General features: G+C 43.7%; 1 long non-coding RNA gene across 1 annotated transcript; it reads left to right on the forward strand.

Moving 5' to 3' along the window:
* The first annotated feature begins 237 nt into the window (after positions 1-237).
* Positions 238-4,148, forward strand: LOC308199220. Its single transcript, XR_013954503.1, has 2 exons — positions 238-2,723; positions 3,072-4,148. It is a non-coding gene; the product is annotated as an uncharacterized lncRNA (long non-coding RNA).
* Positions 4,149-14,053: the final 9,905 nt, after the last annotated feature.

Consider the following 14,053-nt stretch of genomic DNA (forward strand, 5'->3'; position numbering starts at 1 on the left):
ATTTGCTGTCCCTAGTTCTCCATCGTTCAATGCCGCAACCGCTCAGCTGAGATGTATAAACGCTTTCTAATTAAGCGTATAATTAAAATATTAAAATGAATTTGATTTCCTTGCCTCCATACCTCACACTGTTTCTGGGCCGCTGTAGTCGGTTTGCTGTTGTTAGTCATGGCATAACCTCGGAGAAATTACAGCTTGTTGCCTTGCAGCGGCTTCATTAAAATGCGCTCCTGCCAGAGCGCTCTCAGCCATACATATTAATAAGGCTTCGCAGGGATAATTAAGCAATGACTAATACATTGGCGAATGTAAGAACCCAGCGTAGGCAGGGGAAAGATTTTGTAGGTAAATACGTTGTATATGTTAATAAAAAATCTTGACAATAATAACTAAGATTCGATGCGCTATAGCAATTTAAAATAGTCCCTGTTTTTCTTTTATGCTGGAAGCGGGTAGGAGCGTCTTTGATGTTCTCCCTCGTATTGAGAGTGGGATTGCAGGAAACCGCTCCCATCGCCCTGCGGGGCTTCAGCAAAGCGGGGGGTGTTCAGGAGGCTCCCTGTGGGGGCCTGCCCCTCTGCAGGCGAATCGGGTGGCCTGGGGACGGCAGGGAGACCCCTCGGGGACTACGGAGACGTTTCAGGGGTAGAAGAGGTGATGCTAAAAGCGGGGTGGGTGTTATCTGCGCTTCTAGAGAACCCCCCCCAAAGAAATTAGGATCGCAGGTCCGGTTTGCACTTCCCTAAAATGCTCATTAATCGACCGGTCAGAATGAGGTGAGCGGTGGACGTTTGCTACTGAAACTGTTGAACAAAAATCCCGGTCAGGAAGTTTGTTGTAGGCGCAGGTGCAGCCACGGAGGGGTTCCTGGTATAGCCCACGAAGGAAATGAGCAGCCTGATACGCTCTTCAGGCTGATCTGGGGCATTTCTTGTGTGGGGCTCTGATTATTTCGGTTCACATCATCTCTCTTTCCACGCTATAACCAGAACTCCCCTCTCCCAAGGTTTTGAGAAGCTTCTAAAGCGCTGAAGGTGAGGGACAGAAGACACTTCGCAGCTTTACGTGGGGCTTTTGTGTTTCCTAGGGGATTTTAGGTGAATTTTTGAGCTCTTTGTGGAGCAGGTGCTAATGGGGAAGGAAAGAGTGGTGACAGAAATTTATGTAAAGCAGGAGAATGTATCTGAGGTCAGAACTTCAAAGATGTGTTGATGGTAGTGACAGTGCTGGGTGCTCAGCTTTCTGAAGAGGGAATTGCTCATGGAAATGCCTGAGGATCTATTTAAAGTGAGATCCTTTTCTTTTTTCTTTTTTTTTTTTTTTAAGTTGACCCATATATCATTTCCCTGGATTTTTTTAGTACTCTTTTCTGTGAAAGTATTAGAGGGACTACTGTTCAGTTATGATTTTCATGCTTCTTATTTCATTTTCCATAATTAAGTGTTAGACTTTCATTATCTCTAAATGTTGTTGTTGCACAGTAAGTTCATTTTATGTGATTTTAATTTGTGGAGTTTTTTTTTTTTTTTTTTTTTTAAGAACATCATTCTCAGTTAATGTGTTGGCCTATTTCACAGGTTTCCCAGAACCTGTGTTCACAGTCAGAATATATTCTGTATGTAATACAGGTCGCTTTTACTCGGATTTAAAAGGGGATTAAACATTGTCGTGCAAGCCAAACGCTGCTTGCTCAGAGTAACGGATAAAGAAACATTTTCTCTTCGTTGCCTTCAGCCTTGACGTGTATCTGAGTGACAGTTTATCATGAAGATATGGCATCAGTCACCCTTTTTTGTACTGGGAGGCAGCCGGGTGTGAATACCAAATCCTGTAATGAGGAGCTGATAGATTCTAACTTATTTTTGCTAGCCCTCAAGCTGAAATCTAGCCTTACTCTATTGTCATAGCATGGAGCATCCTTTGGTTAATGAACACGGAAGGTAACTTGAGTGAAGTGGTAAAAAATAGCTTTTCTGAATGGGTGCAGCCTTGTGCAAGTGTTTGCAGTTGTTACTTCAAGTGCTTATTTTAGAGACTTTTGAATGATGAAAATTTAGAATATATAGAGCAGCATTTAGGAAAAATGTTAATGTGGTTGCCTACTTTAACATGAACTGCAGCTATGCCAACAGAGAAACATGCCATTTAAGGAACACTAAAGCTTTGAGTTAAGCTTTTACTCAACTTTATTTAGAAACTTGCTGGAGTGCACCGGATGCTGGGGGAAACCAGAACACACTTTTTAGATTGTCAGACCAAAGGCAGGAAGGTTCCCACAGGGCCCTGCTCCTTATGTAGCTTCTGTTTCTTATTTAGATTTTGTTTCTTAATACTGAAAAGCTTTTAGTGGCATTTTGACAATTGCGGCCTGGAAATTCATCTAAATTAAAGCAGGTTTTGTTTGTTTACTTATTACTACTAAAAGACTCAGACAGCCCCACAGCATTTTTCAGGGCTTACATCATTCTGAAATGGGTTCAACTGATTCAAAACAAATTTGACAAAAAGTAATTTTCTTTGGCCATTTGGAGTATCTGTATATATACAAAAGGAATGGCTGAGCCTTGGCTGGTTTGCTCAGCACGGTATCTGGAATTGATATGAAATATTAAAAAGCTTATTTTGGTTGCTGGAAGATAGGAGAGAACACAGGATTTAAACGAACTGGTCTGAAGGTGTGAGGCTGAATGCAGGAGAAGTTAGAAGCCAGATCCCCAGCTAATGTAAGTACATTTAAGGACATTCGGTCCCTCCCGTTCCACAGAATGCATCAGGTGGATGTATGGCTGGTCCCATGCTGTTTAGCTTTTTATTTTGGATTATTCGGAGTTTTATGAATTCCCACATAGAGAGTGTGACCAAATGTGGAGAGCCAGGTATGCCATCATAAGTCATGTGAAAAGTTGAGGCTGTGGTGATCACTTAGTCATGGGTGGGATGTTTTCTTATGGGGCAGCCGTATTAAAACACCTATAAAAGCTACATATTAGCATCATACCCTTATTCACATTTATTTATTACATAAGAAAAAGCAGAATCACTGTTTTTTAACTCCAGTTTGTCCTTCCCAGACTCTCAGTCCGTCCCTAGGAAAAGCCCCTGAGCACATAAAGCCAGAAGGAACTGAAAGCTGTGAAGAGAGGAAGGTACTTGGCAGCCCGGGACCACTAGCTGTGGTACTTCTGTCACTGCTGCATTTTTGAGAACAGCTGCATTAGCTCAGGAGGCACAAGATGTCAGCTCTCACAGCCACGTAGGCAAGTGAGCTGGTAAGGAGAGGTCTGGATGCTCCTGGCCTGCTCTGACAGCTCAGGAGGACTAACCTCCCTCCATCTCCTCTGAAGTCCCAGGAGAGGGAGCAGAAAGCAAGGTAGCCAGCGACCGGCATGTGGAAATGTCCGTTTCTGCACTGACTGCAGAGGGAGCGTTGGGAGGTTGTTCTCGTGGAGCTGCAATCAGCTTTTGAAGGTAGCCACCTCTTTGTTTCTCATCTGAGAAATGTCATCTGCTGTTACTGGAACGTCACGTGGCAAAGTGGCAACTCAATTGAAGGAGGAAGACAGCAATTTCAGCAAATGAGAGATTTTAGGAATTTGTTACTTATCTTGCAAGCTAAAAGACTATTATGTAGGACTACATGTGTATTGGGAGCATTTTAAAAAAGAAGTTCCCAAAAGAATGAAGTCCTATGCAACTCAGTTCATACATGGAAGCTCTTCTGCCTCAAACTGCCCCTCTCGTAGAAGTGCTGGGAGACTGAATTCCTGGGGGAGATTAAAAGAGATGAGGGAGAGTTGTGACAGTGGCAGTCAGAGACACGGCAGTTGGACTGGGTACTTGTTTCTTGCCACAAATTACTTACAAAGCCATGAATAATTACATAATAATTATAATTATAAAAACACAGCTCATGCGGAAAAGACAAGGAGTGTGTGCGCTTGCTGCATTGATGAAAAATGCAAGACGCTGATTGTCTTACCCCTGTAAAATGCAGGGAACTAAGGAGGAGAACTGTATATCTAACAGCACATCCAGTCCCAGCTGCAGGACTCGGTTCTGTCCTGAGTTGCGCTGATACAGGCTGATGAGAAGAGAATTCAGTTCTGGGAGTCCACGTAGCTGGTGATAATAGCCAGAGGAAAAATAAATTTGACTTCCGTGGTTTGGATTGGAATGGCAGAGTTGGCAAATCTCTTGCTGATTTTACCCATGTACTTATCTAAAATCATGGAATGGCTTCTGAAAAACTCTTTTATAGTTTCAATATGCAGCAACAACTATGTGAAGATCTACTGCTTCCTCCACTTTAAAAGCCTAATCGAGACTCTTCTGAAGTCATCTGAAAGCTTTTTATTGTTTAGAGGAGACGGAGATTCAGTTCCAGACAGCTAGGTTTCTCACTGGTCTTTTATTCTGGGCAAGAGCTGACTGGTTTATTTTCCTCTGCAAATGTTTGCTGATGAGTGGTGACACCAAAGCCTCAGACCGCGTTGGGCTGTTTACAGTCTCCAGAACATGGTTTTGTAAGGCTCTTTCTAGCTAGTAATTGGTAACTGGATGTGGTTGGGGTAGTCAAAAAAACATACGGAGGAAGAGGATGAATCATTAAGAAAATACAATATGGATGCCGTAGGAAGTGCTGATGTACAGTGCGTGTGCGGCAGATAAGACATACCTGTCTTCTGTTGTCAGGAAAATGTAACCCGAAAGAAGAATTGCATCTAACTGTGTAGTTCCAGTTCTGCATATCCACACCTTCTAGATGCATATGTTGTTCCGGATTAGACTCCTAACCACTTACCAGTTTTTAACATGCACTACTTCTTCCTACAAACCCCTTAGAATTTGATCCAACAGTCTGAGGGCAGAGTAGAGAAGTATTTACACTGCTGTAAATATCAGTGCAGCTGCATCATCATTAAGAGCCCCTAAAGTAGATGGTCTGCATTATTGTGAAAAGGCATTTATGGCAGTAAAGCAGTATGATATTTGTTAGCGGAGCATATTGGCATTCTCTGTCAGCAGTGTTCGTGCCCACATAACATAGAAAGTGCTAAAAATACCATCTACTGTGATTTGGTGCCACAAAAAGGGAAGAGAGTGATACAGTATAAAAATCGCTGAGAAGACCTTCAAGTAGTTTTCTTATCTCTTTTGCAATATTTCAGGATCTTACTAGGTACCCTAAACCTGCAGAGCCTTACGTTTCTGTCGGCACTTGGCCTGGAGCCGTCCCACAGGGCAGCCTGGTCCCCCCTTCCCTGGCGGAGCCGTCAGCTGCACTGGGAGGGAAGAGGAACCGAGGAAGAATGGCTGATGGCAACATTCATGTGCACCCCAGTAAAGGGTCTGTCCATTCCTGTTCACAATGTTGAGGATTTAGCCATTAAAAAAAGCCTGATTAGAAGACAAATTAGATGTTTGATTTCCCTGTTGCAACTGAGTTAATAAACATACATATGTGATAAGTACATATATATATATATATATGCCAAAATGAGTGCTCCAAGCCCCTGCTGTTTATTTTATATGCAGTGAAAAATCTTTGTTTAGAAGGAAGATCAAAACTTATTTCATGTGTGATTGGTACACTCCATTCGTGTGTGTCCAGGCACATGCAAGCGTCTCATTCACAGTTTCCAGTCCCAGCTCCCAAATGTCTGGTCCTGCTCTGCCACTGACCGTAGCCATAACGTAATCCTCAAAAACTTGCAAAGTCCTCAGAATTTTCTTTCTTTTCAGAGCCTTAAAAGTAACTCTGTTCATTCTCTCAAAAAGCTAAAATTTAGCTTCTCAGCAAAGTTGGATTGTTTTCAAGTCACTGAAGACGTTTTTCAAAGACAAAGACATGCCTTAGTTTTGAACTCTGCATGTTTTGTAGAATATCTCTAACTTGAGTTTTGGTGCAAAGTGTTGGCAAGGGACTGAATATTAAACAGCAATACATAGAAAATAAGGTAAGATACTGCAGTGATACCATAAAATTCTTCTCCGGTTACTGCTTTCCCAATCCGCATGCCATGAAATGTTATCTTGACTCCTAGTTAGTATTGCCATAAAAACCACAGGGGGTTCTTTTTGCTGCTACTTGTTTTTGTTAAAATCCAGTAATTGGTAACATGTGAATTAACATTTTGAAATAGCAGAAGAACAGAGTGCACAAAAGTCAATACAAAGTGGTGCTCTGAAAAGTCGATTTAACATTTAAATCCATGGCATGCATCAGCACTAGAAAACCACAATCTTTAGGAAGTAATGAACTTACGTATCGAATAGGTCCTGGTGGAAACCACCTGTGTAAACATTTACAAGTAAAATGGAAACATGATAAAAAATTAATAGTCATCTCAGATCTTCTATTTAATGCTTATATTTTGGTAAATCTTCCCAGAAAATTATATTGTATCTTCCTAGTAGAAGTGTTTTAGACTTGATTTGAATGCACTCCCTTGCAATATTATACACTGGTACACTGCTTGGTTAGAATTTTATTTGCTGGTAGCAAGTTTAGCTTAGTTTGGCGCACTACAAATTATGTATGTGTTCCACGACATTGATTGTGAAACAGAGCGAGCAACTAGCATTACCAGAAAGAGGTTGGAAAACAGAGTCAGAACAACTTGTGAAATCTTAAAGTGTGTTTAAAAGATCGGTGGAACGGCTTTGAATTCTCCAGCCTCCCGTGGGTTACTGCTGCTGTACGGGTTAGTGACTTGGCTCGTCTTCTGCCTGGCATCCTTGACTCACTGCACTGTGGTGTGAGAAACATTTGTTCAACAACTGCAGGCACCGATGCTGCGGGGGAGCTCTTCGGCTGGGCTGGGCAGAGAGGACTGCAGGATTCACAGAGATTGTTCAATACAGCTGTTAAAGCACAGCAAGGGATAAAGCCTTCTTGAAACCTCTGTGTAAGTCACTGGGTGCGTCTTTTGATCTGGAATCTTTTTGAACTACGGTCACCTGTGGTTCCTTTGCAGCTCTCAGGCTCCCTGTTGCGTAAAAAAGGCCTTCAAATGTCACCCATTTTGCCTGACATGATCCCTTCTTCAGCGTTCATCCTTCATGACCACAATTTAAGTGTTCAAGATGACAGAAACACCTAACAGTGTGTTTTCAGTTCTGATGGAGTCTTTTTTTAGGTGTTATTATTGGTAATAAAGTAAAAAAAGAACACAGGCTTTCAAATCAGAAGCACCCTTGTAGTTTTAAGAAGCCATTCTGGATAACTGAATGAGCAGAGCTAAAGAATTTGAAGGAAAAGTAAACATTGTCCTTGCAAGACACTTCAATCCAGTCCTCCTAGCAACACTGTAAAATCAGGATTATAAGAGAAAGAGCTCGGTAACTGGAAGCAGAAACCTGCCGGTTCCAGAGCCGGTCCTTCTTTGTGACCAGAGGCACGTCGCCTCAGCATGGTGTCTTGGCTTACTCTCCGAAGCTGGGGTGAGAAGTACGTATGAGTAAGGCCTAGCCTACCCATGATGCTGAAGAGAAGAGATGGCTATTCTAGCAGGGAGGATATTCCAGAAAGCCAAGAAATATGCTGTGTACAGCAGAATGAATTTTTCCACAGAAACTCAAAGATTTCCAGTTATAATGTTTATGGCTTTGAAAATGTAATCCAGCTTTTTTATTTTTAGGTCTCTGACCATTATGCTCTGGTCTCAACAGAAGAACAGCAGTATATTTAACAGCTCTGTTAATGCCAGAGTAATAATTACCTAACACAGGAGTGGCTATCACACTGGGAATTTTTATACCAGAACTCCCGGAGCATTATGATTCTTCAGAACTCGGGAACAATGTTCATTAAAGTACAAAATTAGTGAAAAAGATTCTGTAATCTGAGCCTAAAACTATATCCTTATATTAAAAAAAAAAAAAAAAGAAAATGAGAGGCTGTCAGCCCAGCAAAGTGATCGGGTAGTTCCAGCTGCTCGGGATAAGTCACAGTCCATCCACTCCTGGGAAAGACTAAGGCAGAAGTGAGAGCTGTTGTCTGGTCTGAGGAATTCATCCCCGGGAATGGCTTACCCTGCGAGTCCGCCTTGTCTGCACATAGATTTGAGTTGTAACAGAATGCTGATATATTCGAAGCGATGCATTTTCGTTTCTCCCCTTGCTGCAACGTGATTCACAAGGTGAATTTTTTCAATGTGATATTCCGAACTGTTTCATATTTATAATTGGCCAGACAATCCAGACGCTAGTTGCTGTTCTCTCTGTGATTATTTATGACTTATATTTATTACATTTATATACAAAAGCAATATTTATTCTCACAATTATACTAGATTTCAAAACATGTGCATGACATTAGGAAAACTAAACAATTACAGAATCTTGTGGTATTTGCTGCTCTGTAAATGTCTGAGATTACAGTGAATCACAGGTGGGAGAAACAGGCCAGCTGTCACATTTCCGTCCTCCTGAAAGCACAAAGAGGCACTGGTGCGGGGGTGCTCTGCGAGGAAGTTTGCTTTTAGAGAAACTCAACCTGGGGGAGAAGTTAGTGAGAGTGGCAGTGAGAGATGTGAGCCTTTGCACGTACCTAACATCTATTTTCATCTTAATTATAAGCATTTGAAACCTTACCATTTTTTTCAAGCATCAGCATACTGCGATGATGTTATTTTATAGCAAGTCCTGTATAATTATAGTTAGCATTGAACCGCTCATTTTCAAATAATCCCTTGGTGCCTGTTGAATCAGTAGGATCCCTTACTGACTCTCCTCTAAGACCGGGGTGAGTCTCTGCAGTGTAGCATTGCAGAGCCTTCCTGCCGGTCTACCTCTGTTAGTTCTCATTTGAAAGAGACATTGTGATGTGGTATCTCGTCCTTATCTCGCACGGCAAGAAGGGTGGGGACAGGGCGCGGGGCTTGGGGCGGCTGCGGTGGGAGCACCCTCACACCCTTGCACCCTTGACCTTTCCCGTCTTCACCCTCCACCCATCTCAGTTTGCAGCCAGCTGGTCTTTGTGCTCCCGAGATCTTGCCTTCAACACCACGTGTGTGTTTCCCTGCAACCTGACTAATTAGAGCTGCAGTTGTGGACGCAGCGTGAGGTGTTTCGCTGCTCCCAGCCCGTGCAGCACACAGACCAGACCAGTAAACGTGGGCAGAGCAGAGCGGGCTGAGCGGTTTTCACGCCCCTGTCCATTACATCACTTCAGTGCTGCATGCTGGTTATTTGCTCTCTATATCACTTCCCCCCAGGGGGCTCAAAGAAATCAGCAAAGCTCCCCCGGCAGAGCTACGAATACCCAGCGCAATTCATTCAGGCGCAGCAGGAAGGCCGGGGATTAATCGGAGGGGGAATGCTGTGAATTCCAGCGAGCTCTTTCTTTCCCTGGCACAGCTGGTGGCGGGGATAGTGTCACATGAAAGCCGCGCTGTCACCATCCATCATCGTTACTTGTGCGGCTGCATTCCAGGGAACGAATTGGCCTCATTTGGTAGCTCTGGTGCTGCTTCCTTCTGCCAGGTTGTATGCAGGAGGAATCCAAATTCAAGTGCACCTCGGTGTTCCAGTTTTCAATCTATTTTTAGGAATTACCAAATTCTCTAAGACAAAATTAGGGTGGGTGTATTTTTGAACGTTAGACCACAGCATCGTAGACACCAGGGATGGGAGAGTTTATTAACAGCCTGTCTTCTTTCCGCTTCAGAGCTGATCTCTTTCTGATCTTAAATTTCCTAAACGAGGTTTCTGTGATGTAGCAGGAAAGCTGTTCTCAAGGAGGTTTTATTTTATGGGAAATTGTTTTCTGTAGGATGTCATTGTTCAGGTACGACTTATTATTGTAGTTCTTGATATTGGTAAAATATCAACTAATAGAGCTGAATTTTTCCTTTTCTTTCTTCACAGAATCCAACTGCACATATTAATGATTTTCTTTTCTCCAGTCCCATAGTCTTTGCCCATATGTATTACTGTTACCTAGCTGTGCTGCGATTGTATGTAGGAGTCACTGGGTAGCACCCATGCTGCTAGGAGTTGTTTATTGTAGCATATTTATCATAAGAGTACCCTACTGAAATGCAAACAGTGAACAAGTATCAGAAGTAGTGTGATAAATGAACACTAGAGCAGCGTGACAAGAGGCACTGCCCAGCAGCCTCCCTGCTGGGCCTTACCATAGAACCGGGCACTGGTTAGGCTGCAGTGTTACTGCACGGGAAGTTTTCCTTCCAGGTTTTCAGGCATTAAGGCAGCAATCACCAGAATTTCCCCGCTGCCCTGGCTGCAAATATTTAAATATTTGGGATTTGGGGAATCGTTTACAGTTTAACATATGTAACTCCAAGAATCTTCATTCTCTTTCAGATTCTTTATTTGCTTTCTGCCCTTCTGCAACTGTATATATGTTTTTTCTTTGATTTCAAAGGATCCTTGGTTCCAAAGGTTTCAAAGCATTTCCTTAAGACTTCTAGGAACCAAAGGCAATCAAACACAGTATGTGACTGCAAGCAGTGCAGGCCACATCTACCATCTTGTTTTTATCAGAAAAAGGCATTAATTTGGATCAGGTTTCCATAATGTTATTATGCCAAGAATAAGGAGAATTAATTTTCCTTCAGATGCTTTGCTATGTTCACACTTCATTGGATCTAGGTAGACCTTAGGTGCTTGAGAGCAAACTCTTGTGATTGTCATTTTCCGTCAGGACCGAGAATTGATTCCTAAGATAAGATTGCAGTAAATATTTATTTTTGGTAGCAGTGTTAGCATAAGCAGCTCCTTCCTCTTGCACACACATTCATGCCCTCACGTTCTGCCGCCGGCGAAGCCAGCGCAGCGCTTTGTGTCGGTAGGGGCTGGCTGCAGTCCTGCAGGACGTCGGGGGGGGGGGTTGCAGCCACGGGACCTCCCACATCCAGCTGTGTCTGTACGGCATGGGGCGACGTGGCTGGGGGGGAAGCAGCTGGAGGTGGCAAGGGGATCATACCTCAAGCCAGTGCTGCCACCGAAAGCTCTCACGGAACCGCAACTGGGGGCCTGGAAGATCGAGCATGGGGATGAAGATTAATGACTTGGGGGAAGAAAATCCTAAATTGGTTTCGCTGCTGGAAAAAAAAAATCATACTTGTCTGCCTTTCTATTGTAACCTCTTGTATGCCTTTCTACTGTAACCTCGTGTCCTCAGGCCTCTGAGCTTTGGCTGTGAAGAGCCGAGCAGGCCTTTTTGCTATTCAGTCGCTTTTCGTGCTTTTCTGTGGTTCTCTGAACATACTGATCTTGTACACGCGTATATAAAAATCTCTTATTTTAGTTATTGTTTTCTTTTCTGACCTAAAGCTTGTATTCCTGCCAGTGAATGCTTGCTCGGGACCGAGCAGGCACTGTTTAAACACTTCCTGCCGCGCTCTGCTGGAACGCTTCAATCCGTCTCGGTGAAGAGAAAGAACGGTTAATCATTCCCGGGTTTTTTAAAGAACACCTGACTCTGGCAGTGAAAGCAATTTGTGTGGATTAACTGTGATTAACTGTGATCAACACTTTCCTCCTGTTGATTTGAGTCATACTATCTTATTTTACCCAAGTTCTTAGAAATAACTCTCTGAAAGGTTAACCTTAGTTTAGCAGTTGGGATTTTTTGAGGTTGGTAGGAACAACCCAGTTGCAAATAATGGACTGGGATGGCGTGTCATCCCAGGAAGAAAAAATAACTCTGCCATTTCTCTCCTTTCCTCTAAAATCTCTCCAGGGCCTACCAAGGCCGGAGGACTCGGCGTGTGCTGCTCCCCCGGTTACCCCGTCCGAGAGGCGAGGGGTGAGCAGCGCTTGCCTGACTTCTTTCCGCGCAGGATGGCTGAGCTGGGGGTAATAATTTACTGCAGATACAGACCAACAATAAATTAGTACGCCCCCAAGAGTCTGGAAGAAACAGAGGAGGAGCAGTGACTCAGAAGTGAGTCACAGAGCCTCCCCGGCCTTACCCGGGGATGAGGTACTGTGCGCACCACTCCTTCATCTGGTCTGCCTCGAAAGGACAGGCGAGCCCTGAGCAGCCCTGAATATAACTGTGGAAAAATAAATGTTAGCTAGCAGCAATCATTCCTTGGCAGCAGCAGACTTTACAACGTTCTGTAAGATCTTCCCTGTAGCTAGTCAGTACTGTTCTGATAAGGGGAAGGGATCAGTCGGAGGCCCCGAGCTGGTGCAGTGGTGGCAGCAGGGCGGCAGGGCAGGAGGCCTTACGGCGCTTTCCTTTCTCCTTTGGGTTTCCTCTGACGGCTCTTACTGCTGAGGCAGTGCCCTTGTATGGCCCAACAGACAAGGAATCTTAGGGCTACTTAATGATTAAAAGATGTTAAAGCTACCTTCTTGTCACGATCCCTGTTCTTTGCCAAAGCACAAGAACGGAGTGGCTGCAAGTGTGGACTTTGGCAAAATCTTCTTACGGGACTGGGACAGCGCTGGTTCATCATAACCTTGTCAGGACTGCTTGTACCGTGTTTCACCACAGGGCTGTGGCTGCATTTGTCTTACTAGGCACCAAAATCAAGATTTGAAACTTCTGTTTTTAAAAGTGGGTTGATGGCACTGCAATACCTTTGCAGCGCTGACCACTCCGAGCTGCCGAAATAACTGTGCTAGTTAGACTGGGGCCTATTTGTTGTTAATTCTTACAGATTTTTCTTTTTACAGCTGACAGGCGTGCAGAGACTGTTGTGCGATTTGATGAGCAATCTAAGGAGAGGATGTTGTATTCCTTCTTTTTTCCCCCTTTCCTTTAGTCCAAGCATTCTGCTCCTGCTTTGTCTCTATTGCTCCAAATACAACACTCATTTTACCTTTTGGTGAGCTGATTTAACTTCCAGTCTGGCAAGAAACTGTCGGCTCTGTAAGATAAAAATGTGCTTTCTGCTTGGTTGGCAATTGTAGGGGCCCAACAAGTTATGTGTGATAAGCTTGAGGAATGCACGGCTGCGGGAAGGGGGAGCGGTGCCTCCCCCTGCGGTGTCAGGAAGCTACCAGGGCAGCTCGCTCCATCTCCTGTAACTGCACCCAGTGCCTCCCTCCAGGTGCCAAATTGGATCAGTCAGCTGGTTAAGAAAAAGTGAACGGGCTCTCAAAGCCAGAGGCTGGTGCAGGACGGGGGGACCAGCAGGATAAAAACAACAGAATCTCGACTGCTGATGCCAGCGGGTCAGGAGAGTTCCCGTTCCTCCCCGACAGACCCCTCTTGGCTGATTGTATCTATTTCCCTGTTAAAGTGCCACAAATAATGTGTCTTATGTACATTAAATTTCAGATGTTTTGGCAGGGGGTTTTCATAATGATAGTTCAGTTGTAAAGATGATGAATGTCCACTGTAAAAATTCTTTCCTTCTTCCTGTTGACTGAGATAGGTCCTGATAACAGCCTCAGAAGATAAAGCCTTCGGTCACTAAACGGTTATAAACATTAAAAATATATGTAAAGAAATATTTTTCCCTTAATCCTATTTCTTGCACACACATAAAATGATGGTATAAAATGAGAGGTTTGGGTTAAAAACCAGTGCTAAGTTTGATTTGAGAAGAGCTAACGAACTGACTATAATGGACATGCTGAACCAAGCAGGGTCAACAAAAGTGAACACACCTGGACAGAAATGCAAATTTCTTTAGAAACATCATCGCAAAAGGACTATTTCTTCTCTGTGACCTTTCTGTCTGGTATCGGATGGGCGCTGTTCCACGAACAGCTCCTGGCTTCCCGCTGCGCGAGCAGCATTCCCTGATGCAGGGGCGTGGGCAGTTCTCATCGTCCCAGCAGGATGGGGCAGTAACAAGCTCTCAGAAACAACCCAGGAATCTAACTGAGCATCACGTGTGTACACGTATTCACATAATTTTATTAACCACAGCTGAGGAGGCCTGCCTGCCTTTTTTTTTTTTTTCTAAAAAAAAAAAAAAAAAGTGAATCCAAAAGAAGTTTTGCCGCACCTATAAAAAGCAGCAGTTACAGACAGACTTTTAGATCAGACCGTTAGGTGTGACGTTAGACTTGTGATCAATATCTGCGAGAGAGTGTTGCTACAAATAGTCCTGCCATGGTGAGT

The sequence above is a fragment of the Anser brachyrhynchus genome, assembly GCF_964034855.1.
Source record: "Anser brachyrhynchus genome assembly, chromosome: 8".
Classification (NCBI taxonomy): domain Eukaryota; kingdom Metazoa; phylum Chordata; class Aves; order Anseriformes; family Anatidae; genus Anser; species Anser brachyrhynchus.